The sequence below is a fragment of the Macaca mulatta genome, chromosome 13 (assembly GCF_049350105.2).
Source record: "Macaca mulatta isolate MMU2019108-1 chromosome 13, T2T-MMU8v2.0, whole genome shotgun sequence".
In the NCBI taxonomy this organism is placed as follows: domain Eukaryota; kingdom Metazoa; phylum Chordata; class Mammalia; order Primates; family Cercopithecidae; genus Macaca; species Macaca mulatta.
In genome coordinates, this window is record NC_133418.1 from 50067688 (window position 1) to 50077964 (window position 10277).

At 44.4% G+C, this 10277-nt stretch overlaps 1 long non-coding RNA gene across 1 annotated transcript; it reads right to left on the reverse strand.

Moving 5' to 3' along the window:
* Positions 1–282: 282 nt before the first annotated feature.
* LOC144333750 (uncharacterized) lies at positions 283–2952 on the reverse strand. Its single transcript, XR_013402716.1, has 2 exons — positions 2892–2952; positions 283–2730 (listed from the first exon to the last, which is right to left on the reverse strand). It is a non-coding gene; the product is annotated as an uncharacterized LOC144333750 (long non-coding RNA).
* Between the last annotated feature and the right edge of the window lie 7325 nt (positions 2953–10277).

The window sequence follows — 10277 nt, forward strand, 5'->3', positions numbered from 1 at the left end:
GTAGCTCCAGGCCCTTTCTAATTTGAAGCAATCCAGTCTTTCAAATTCCAGTTCCATGGCTCTGCTCATAACCTTCTAATTCCATGGCTCTGCTCATAACCTTGCCTCACTCAATAAAAGCACAAAAGCCTGGCAGAGAACAAAGGAAAACTCCCTAGTATATGTCAATACTCTATGTTTAAAAGGTAGGCAGACAAAATAAACTTGGAATGATGTTTTATAGACATAATTGTATCCTCTCTCATGCTTTAATTTTTTTTCTTTTTCTTTCTTTCCTCATTCTTTCTTTCTTTAACATTATATTATAAACACTATGCCAAATCCCTGTTTCTTTGAAAACCTGGTTTTTAATGTCTGTGGAATATTCTGTCACATATATGAGCCATAACGTATTTATCTCATCCCCTAATGTTAGATCCAGTGACCCCTTAGTTGCCAAAGCAATTCAGCCCTCATCCTCCTTGACTTTCTAAAGTACTTTGACACTAGTGACCACCCTCTGCCTTAAAATATTCTCTCATTGGCTTTCCGGATATCCTCTCAATCTCGCTCCTCTCTGACTGGTCATTCTCTTGCCTTCTGTGACCTGTCTTCCTCCTGCTCCCTGAATAAAATCCCTCTCCAAGGTTCCATTAGATTCTTTCTTTTCCTCTCTTTACTCTCATTCCCTAGGTGGGTTCTTTCTCCCTTGGCTTCACCGTGAAGGATTCCCAGATCTTATAACTTCATCCCTAACCCCTTCCCGGTGTTCCACACCTGCATCTCCCCTGTCCATTGTACATGTTCGCCAAAATATAGTCCAGTCCCACCAACATGACTCAGCAACCAAAAGGAGCTATCCAGAAGCAGCCCAGCCTGCCTCCTCCCACCTGACCACAATGCTGCATGTCCTCAGGATTCAGCTCAATGCCTTAGAGTCACTACCAACCCTTTGCTTCACCCTCCATTTCACCAAGTCACCAAGCCCTAAAGAATCTACTTCTGACATGTCTCCCATGACAGTTTCTTACTTTGGATTCTCACTGCTCCATTCAGACTGTGAATGGGGTCAACAATTTTCATCTCCCATTTGCATTCACCTCCTACTTGGTCTTTCCTCCTCCTCCTCTGTCTCTGTTCTTTCCAATCCATCCTACCCATCAATCTTCCTGAAGTCTGACTTTAGTTAGGTGACTTACCTGTTCAGTAATCTTCAGTGGCTCCCTATTACTTAACCAAATTGAATTCTGACATTTAAGGTACAATTTAATAGGACTTGCCAAACAATTTCCCTAATCTCACTTCTCTCCTCTTCCCATACATATCTTGGAGGGGGAATAGCATGGCTCCCGAGTCGAATCCCAACCTAGTAGTGCTATAGCCTTGGGTAAATTATTTAAGTCATCTGAGCCTCTGCTTCCCCATCCATAAAATGGTAGTATTAGCAGCATCTACCTCATGTGTGATTATGAGGATAAGATGAAAAATATATATATAAAGTATATAATATCCAGCATACAGTAGGTTCTTGATAAATATCACTTACTACTTTTATTACATCACTACAGTCAAACTGAATTGCTAGGTTTTCCCATATAAATTTTACAACTTATTTCCCCTCCTCCTAATTTTGCTCCTACCCTTCCCTCTGCCTAACTTTGACACAACATCTTTGCCTTCTGAAAGCACCTCCTAGACCTAAGGCCCTACTCAGGTGCTGCTTTCTCTGTGAACTTTTCTTTGACCACCAGCCACAGGAGCTCTCTTCTTGCTCCTCTGAATGGTAGGGCTCTGCTTCCAGCACTCTGAGGCATTTATACTGCCTTCTGGTGAGCTGAGTGAATGCTTTATCTCCTACAAATCAGGGCAGGACCATGTCTTCCTCATGTTTAATTTCCTCTACACTGTCCAGCACAGGATCTGGCACAAAGTCAAAACTCAGGAAACTTTAATGGAAAGATTGAGTGGACGACATTTCCTGTTTCTCATCAATAAAGTTTCATCTTCATACTCATCTGTTAAATATTTATTCTCTTTTTAATACATCTTATTAAGCCTAGGATTAATCAATATGGTTCCTGCTCTCTCAAAGCTTACAGCTAGTTCAGATTATGCTTTCAGAAACTAGAATGAAAACAAGTCAGGGCAATATTTAACAATGTGTTTAATCAACTATAATCAAATTTCATAATGTATAATCTAGACAGACAGTTATTCCCGGGTGGTCAAGCTAGGGAGGAGTCTGTAGGAATTAGAAGGTGAGATGGGGAGGGGCGGAGGCAGAAATCTTCACCAGAAGGTGGAGCAGACAGTTGAATTCAGTTCAGGAAAGTAGGAGGAAAAATAATTTTACAGGAGAATAATCATACCTGCTTTCATGGAGGTGGGGGGAAAGAGGGAAGGAGTGTAAACTAAGAGGAGCGTGTCATCTACTTAGTTAATGACTCTTTGTCTTGGAGTACTGGTGGAGGACAATGGACACCAGCTACATTGTTCACAAGTGGTAATTATCATGACTACAAACACCAGGGATTAATATTTACCTATCGAAAACCAGATGAGTAATGGGTGTCTCCCAAGCCTGTAACTGAAAGCACCTTCTACACTCTGAGTCCCCACTCAGGTGCTGCTTTCTCTATTATACAACTGCTATTCCTGGAGAATCAATGTTGATTAACGATGTTTCTGGCCAGGCATGGTGGCTCCCGCCTGTAATCCCAGCACTTTGGGAGGCCGAGGCGGGCAGATCACCTGAGGCCAGGAGTTCGAGATCAGCCTGGCCAAATGGCGAAACCCTGTCTCTACTAAAATACAAAAAAAAAACAAAAACAAAAACAAAAAAAAAACTAGCCAAGCCTGATGGTGGGCTCCTGTAATCCCAGATACTCGGGAGGCTGAGGCATGAGAATCACTTGAACCCAGGAGGCGCAGGTTGCAGTGAGCCGAGATCGTGCCACTGCACTCCAGACTGGGTGATGGAATAAGACTCTGTCTTTTTCTTTTTCTTTTTTTTTTTTTTTTTTTTGAGGCGGAGTCTCGCTCTGTCGCCCAGGCTGGAGTGCAGTGGCGCGATCTCGGCTCACTGCAAGCTCCGCCTCCCGGGTTCCCGCCATTCTCCTGCCTCAGCCTCCCGAGTAGCTGGGACTACAGGCGCCGCCACCACGCCCGGCTAATTTTTTTGTATTTTTAGTGGAGACGGGGTTTCATTGTGTTAGCCAGGATGGTCTCGATCTCCTGACCTCGTGATCCGCCCGTCTCGGCCTCCCAAAGTGCTGGGATTACAGGCTTGAGCCACCGCGCCCGGCCAAGACTCTGTCTTTTTCTTTTTTTTTTTTTTTTTTTTTTTTTTTTTTTTTTTTGAGACGGAGTCTCGCTCTGTAGCCCAGTCTGGAGTGCAGTGGTACGATCTCGGCTCACTGCAAGTTCCGCCTCCCGGGTTCATGCCATTCTCCTGCCTCAGCCTCCCGAGTAGCTGCGACTACAGACGCCCACCACCATGCCCGGCCAATTTTTTTTTTTTTTTTTTTTTTTGTATTTTTAGTAGAGACGGGGTTTCACTGTGTTAGCCAGGATGGTCTCGATCTCCTGACCTCGCGATCCGCCCGCCTCGGCCTCCCAAAGTGCTGGGATTACAGGCGTGAGCCACCGCACCCGGCCTGGGACTCTGTCTGAACAATAAACAAACGTTTCTGAGTTTTGCTTTTTCTATTTTGAAGCTCCCAATTGCTGTTCAGGTTAATAAGATCACAGCTCTATGCTTCACCTAAGAGAAGAGGGTTTAGCAGGAAGTCCGACTTGCCTCTCAGTCACAGATTGTTGTAAGGCATGAGCCGATTGTAAGTTGAGGTATAATTTAAAGAATCCTAGAAAGAAACGCGCATGTCTGAAAATACACCCTTATATCTCCTGAAGTTGTATCCAGTTCCCTTCTTTACAAATGCAAGCATTCCTGAAGAAGGCCACAGAAAAGTCTCTAATCTTTTGGCTTGAATGTGATTAGCATCCTTTAACAGGAGGAGAGAAGGCAAGGAACGAGAGGGATGAGGACAGGTCCCTGAGCAGGAAAGGTGAGGGACAAAATAACCCGCACCCTGTCAGGTCTAAAGACGCCTTCGGTCCCTCGCCTGCAGACCCGGGTCCGATTCCTCTGCTCCTGCAGGGGCCTGCAGTACGGGGGAAGCCAAGCTTGGTGGAGTCCGCAGGCGCCCCCCTTGGAGGTGCAGCGCTGGCCTCGCAGTTCCCAGGCGGGAGAGCGCGGGAGGGCGGCCGGCGGGCTCGGGTCCTCCGTGGCTGGGGATGCAGCCACGTAAGGCCTTACGAAACGTGCAGAGCCGGCCCTGGCGCCGGCAGTACGGCCGCGGGGGGACGGACACCCACGCGGGAGACCGCTCCAAGCCCTGCCCGCCGCGGACTGCGGAGGCTTCCGCACAGGCGGGCAAACCGCGCTGCGTCCGCCCCGCCCCGGCCCGCCCTGTGCCGCGGGGCTCAGGGCCCACGACGCTTACTCAGGTGGAGTTTCCAGTTGAGCTCGGCTCGAGGGTTTAAATGGATGACGTGTTCCATCCGAAGTCGGAGTTCATGTGATCTTACTTCTGTGTCTAACCCCGTTCTCACCTCTATCCCTAAATTACTCTCTTCGGCTCACCCCTGAGCTCCCTCGCCCGACGGCGATCGGCACTCGTGCTGCCACCTGCAGGTGAAAGGGGAAATTGAGCGAACTCAAGTTGGGCGACCCACGCCTGGAGGAGGGCTTTCCGGACAGGGTAGCGGATATTCCAGATTACTGGAAATCCTGGAATTACTAAGATTTAGATATATTAAGCCCAAAGAGCACAACAATTGGCAAGAGACTTGATCTAGCCTCCACATCCTCTGGAAGTTTTCCTTTGGTTTGTTTTTCCATTATGCGGATTTGGCAGGGGATGAATGATAAATATTTGCACGAATGCAATTTAGGGCCGTAAAACAGATGTTCGCCACTGAGGCTTGTAATCGATGCACATCGGGCAGAGCTGGTTTTTTACCAGCGCCACCTCCATGATGTTACTGTGATTTCCATCATGGGAGGCTCTGCCCTGCCTGTATTGCTCAGAAAGGGCCGTGTGCCATAACCAGTGGTCATATACGGGTCACTCTTAGCCTGGCGGGTTACCCATTACAGTGTTCTCTGTGCCATAGGAAGTCTTTTTTCAGGCATTCCAATGCTATGATTTTGAAAATGAATGATTGTTTTTAAAATCATTTTAGAATAATTCCATTAGCATTATGGTTAAAGCGCCTTGGTGACCTTAAGAAAGTTACTTTTTCTCTCTGTGACTTTGTTTCCTCACATACTGATGGGAATAATATACAGGCCACATAGGACTGTGCATTTTAAATGAGATGATACACACAAGTACAGGAATATAACATAAAAGAGGATATGCTCTAAGCTTAAAATGTCCAAGAAAAAAAAAGGTGCTCTAAGCTCTAAACATCCAGTGTCAAAAAGTCAGGCTTTGACACTAGCTAGTTTGGGAATATGGGACAAATTACTTCACTTTTCTGTGCCTCAGTTTTCTCACCTGTAATATGCAGATGATGAGAGTATCTGTCTCACAGGTTATTTTATGAGAATTAAATGAGATAAAATGTCTTCCATGCTTAAACACAGTAAGGATTCAATAAATGCTAGTCTTCTAAACCTTAGCTAGTCTTTACTATTTTCCAGCATTCTGTTGTTTGGAAGATTCTGCGTTTTAAACTCCCAGGTAAACAATCTTCATCTGTTTGTTCACTGTTTTACTTTTGTATTTAGTACAATCATATGTAATCCTTCTACCATCCTGGGAGGTAGGTGTCCTCATCCCCAGTTCACAGATGAAGAAGCTGAGGCTCATCATAGTTTAGTGCCATGCCTAATATCATCATACAGCACGTGGAACCAGGGCACATACTGTCCAGGACTGGGGCTCTTTTTCCTGTATCACAGCTGCCTTTATACTTCCTCTAAATGTGATGAGCACCCATTTTATTTTACAAGCCTTTGCTAGATGCCCATGCAGTGTTTGAAATTTTTCAAGTTATGGCAACTTCCTAAAATAAGACTTGAAAATTTCAAGAAACTAAAAGAAATATACTTAGAGCCTTTTCTTCATGGCAAACCTTTTCTTCATAACTTATTAATGGCTTATTAGGTGTTGCTTTCAGAAGGAAGGGTGGAGGGGGCAGCAGGAGGGGCTGCTGGAAGTACCAGTGGCTCAGAAGTGACAAGTGTGTTAAGTCCATGCATCTCCCTCCTTCCTAGCAGGGAATGTTCCTCCTTTTGAAATGTTCCTCCCCTGTAGTGAAATTGCTTATTTTCATCCTCTTTCTTCCCTGACAGACTGTGATCTCTATGAAGCTCAAGACTGTGTCTAACATGTCAGTTCTCTAAAAGTTCTTTCAATTTTCTTTCTTTAAGAAATGCAGAGAAGAAACACTCTTCACTTCAGGAGTCAGGAAACAAGATGACTTACAAAAAAAAAAAAAAAAAACACTTAATAACAGATCCACACCAATCTGTAGATCAAGAGATTAGGGATAAATTTCATAATTTTGCCCAAATATCCAAGTGAAGATCCTTCTTTGATGATTAGTAATATTAATAATAATAACAACTAGCACTTATCAAATGCCAACCATGATCAGGCCCTATGCTAAGCATGTTAGATGTATTGGCACATTCGAGTCCTGCAGTAACTCCATATACTAGGTACACTAGTCGTTCTCATTCTACTGATCAAGAAGCAGGCTAAGAGAGAGCTTGGGCTCATCAGCATCCCCCAGCTAGTAAGTAATGTAGCAGATATGGACTTGAACCCAGGCCTGTCTAACACTGAGAGAGAAGGCTCTAACCACTGCCCTGTGCTGCCTGCCAATGAGTGGCAGAATGCAGCAGGAGTGGCAGCTAGCTCAGGGGAGGTGCCCGATGTGGAACAATGGATGGGATGAGTGTGTGCATGCTTCCTATATGAACCAGCTTGATTCCTTCTCTTTTATTTATTTTCCACTTCATCGACTGGGTTTGTACCACAGCCATCTTCTTTAGCTATGTCTGGCATCCCTGTCCCTGACCCAAGCCCAGAGTGATCTCTCCCCTAGTCCCTGACACCAGGGCAAGGGGAAATATCCAGTGTCAGAGATCAGCAAAACCCTCCATGTGACCACCAGACAGATTGGCACTCATCTTCCCAGCAAACTGCATCCACGCCTCTGATGAGTGGTTTCAATGGTGGTCAGCTAGGCCAAGATCACGTCTCTCCCTCAGGAAGTCCCAGATGCCCAGGCCACAGCGAACAACTGCCTGTTGCATGCTCCTGTCCCCAAAGGCCAGATCTTTCCACTCAGTTTATGCAGTCCTGAAGCCTCCCGCCCTCTTCCCATGTCCCCATTTGCCCCTACCCATCAAACCTCCCAGGGCCAGATCCTTTTACAACTGACTGGCACAGCCAATTCACTTCTGGGATTTGATTTCCAAATACTCAACAGCCCCAGTAATTTCAGCAATACTTGCACAGGCAGGCCCAGACCATCACAGCTGCTGCGTCCAAGATTTTTTTTAAAGGCTTTTAGGGATTTTTTTAAGAATTCCAAACTCGTTTTCTGTTACATTTAGTTCCAAATAATTAGTAAGCCCCATGGCAGACCCTAGAAACCACCAATCATGTGCTGAACACCTGCAGGAGAGAGAGTGGAACACAGAATGCCTTTATGCCAATGTGGCACTTAAGGAAAAGTAACTATGACTAGAAAAGGCGGAGGAGTGGGTTGAGATTCTGAAGTGGGATTCAAAGCAACTTCAGAGGCCATAGAGAAAGAACTCAACTCCCAGATGCAGAGGAACCATCAGAAGAGCTTGTTGAAATGCAGATTCTGGGGCCGGGTGCAGTGGCTCATGCCTGTAATCCTATCACTTTGGGAGGCCAAGGCAAGCGGATTGCCTGAGCTCAGGAGTTCAACACTAGCCTGGGCAACATGTTGAAACCCCATCTCTACTACAACACAAAAAATTAGCCAGGCATGGCAGTGTGCACCTGTAGTCCCAGCTACTTGGTAGGCTGAGGCAGGAGAATCGCTTGACCCCAAGAGGCGGAGGTTGCAGTGAGCCGAGACGCGCCACTGCACTCTAGCCTGGACGACAGAGCAAGACTCCATAAAAAAAGAAAGAAAGAGAGAAAGAGAGGAGAGAAAGAGAGAAAGAAAGAGAAAGAAAGAAAGAAAGAAAGAAAGAAAGAAAGAAAGAAAGAAAGAAAGAAAGAAAGAAAGAAAGAAGGAAGGAAGGAAGGAAGGAAGGAAGGAAGGAAGGAAGGAAGGAAGGAAGGAAGGAAGGAAGGAAGGAAGGAAAGAAGGAAAGAAGGAAAGAAGGAAAGAAGGGAAGAAAGGAAGGAAGAAAGAAAGAAAGAAAGAGAAAGAAAATTAATTAACGTTAATTAATGTGTGACTGACTTATAGCTCATATTCTTCCTAAAGATAAAGTTTTTAAAACAACATCATTGAGGTATAGTTGATATACAATAAAATACACCCATTTAAAGTGTGTGATTTGATAAGTTTTCACATATGAATATGCCTGATAAACTAGCCCCACAATCAAGATAATAAACATATCCATCACCCCAAAAGTTTTCTCGTGGCCTTCTATTATCCCTCCCCCTGCAACCCACACCCCATCACACCTAGGCAACCACTGATCTGATTTCTATCACTATAAATTATGTTAGATTTTATAGAATTTTATATAAATGGAAGCTTACAATATGTACTGTTTTTTGTCTGGCTTCTTTACTCACCTTAATCATTTTGAGATTCATCCATGTTGCTGCATGTGTCAATAGTTCATTCTTTTTCATTGCTAAGTAGTATTCCACCGCATAGATACTTACTCATTCATCCTTTGATGGACATTTGGGTCGTCTCCAGTTTTTTTTTTTTTTTTTTCTTTTTTTTTGAGACGGGAGTCTGGCTCTGTCGCCCAGGCTGGAGTGCAGTGGCGTGATCTTGGTTCACTGCAAGCTCCGCCTCCTGGGTTCACACCATTCTCCCGCCTCAGCCTCCCGAGTAGCTGGGACTACAGGTGCCCGCCACCACGCCTGGCTAATTTTTTTGTATTTTTAGTAGAAATGGGGTTTCACCATGTTAGCCAGGATGGTCTCAATCTCCTGAACTGGTGATCCACCCGCCTCGGCCTCCTAAAGTGCTGGGATTACAGGTGTGAGCGATGGCGCCCGGCCCATTTACAGTTTTTACTATTACAAATAAAGTGTCTATGAGCATTCATATAAACTCTTTGTATGGATATGTGCTTTCATTTCTCTTAGGTAAATATCTAGGCATGGGATGACTGGATCACATGGTAGGTATATGTTTAAGTTTTTAAGAAACTGCCAAACTGTTTTCTAAAATGACTGTGCCATTTTACACTAGCAATATATGAAAGTTCTAGTTGCTCCATATCCTTGCCAACACTTGATATGGTCGGTATTTTTTTTTTTTTTTTTTTGAGATGGAGTCTCACTCTGTCGCCCAGGCTGGAGTGCAGTGGAGCGATCTCGGCTCACTGCCAGCTCCGCCTCCCGGGTTCTCACCATTCTTCTGCCTCAGGCCCCCTAGTAGCAGGGACTACAGGTGCCCGCCAACAGACCTAGCTAATTTTTTTGTATTTTTAGTAGAGACAGGGTTTCACTGTGTTAGCCAGGATGGTCTCAATCTCCTGACCTCATGATCTGTCCATCGCGGCCTCCCAAGGTGCTGGGATTACAGGCATGAGCCACCATGCCTGGCCGATATGGTCAGTATTTTTTATTTTAATCATTCTAATAGGTAATCAGTAATATTTCATTGTGGCTTTAGTTTGTATTTCCCTAATGAATGATGTTGAGCATCCTCTTATCGCCAATCCATATATTGTCTTTGGTTGAATAGGTGTTCAAATAGTTGTACTATTTGGGGAAGGGGAGATTGTTTTCTTATTATTGACTTTTTTCATGGTTAAATCAGAGGAATAGATTTAATTCACTGTCTTATTAAAGTATTCCGCACTTTGTGTCCTTTACTTACCCAAAGACACAAAATTGATACAGAAAATATAAGCAAATGAAAAACTCAAGCGTTTCCCATAGAATAGCCAGAATGTTCACTAAGTTATTAAAAGCTCAAAGATAATTTAAATCAAATGTTTATTTGGATCCAAGAATTGTGCTTGGTTCTGCCTCAAAAAGCTTCATAACCTAAAAAGGAAATAAATATAGGAAAAGAAAGAAAGTTCAAAGTTTTGAATG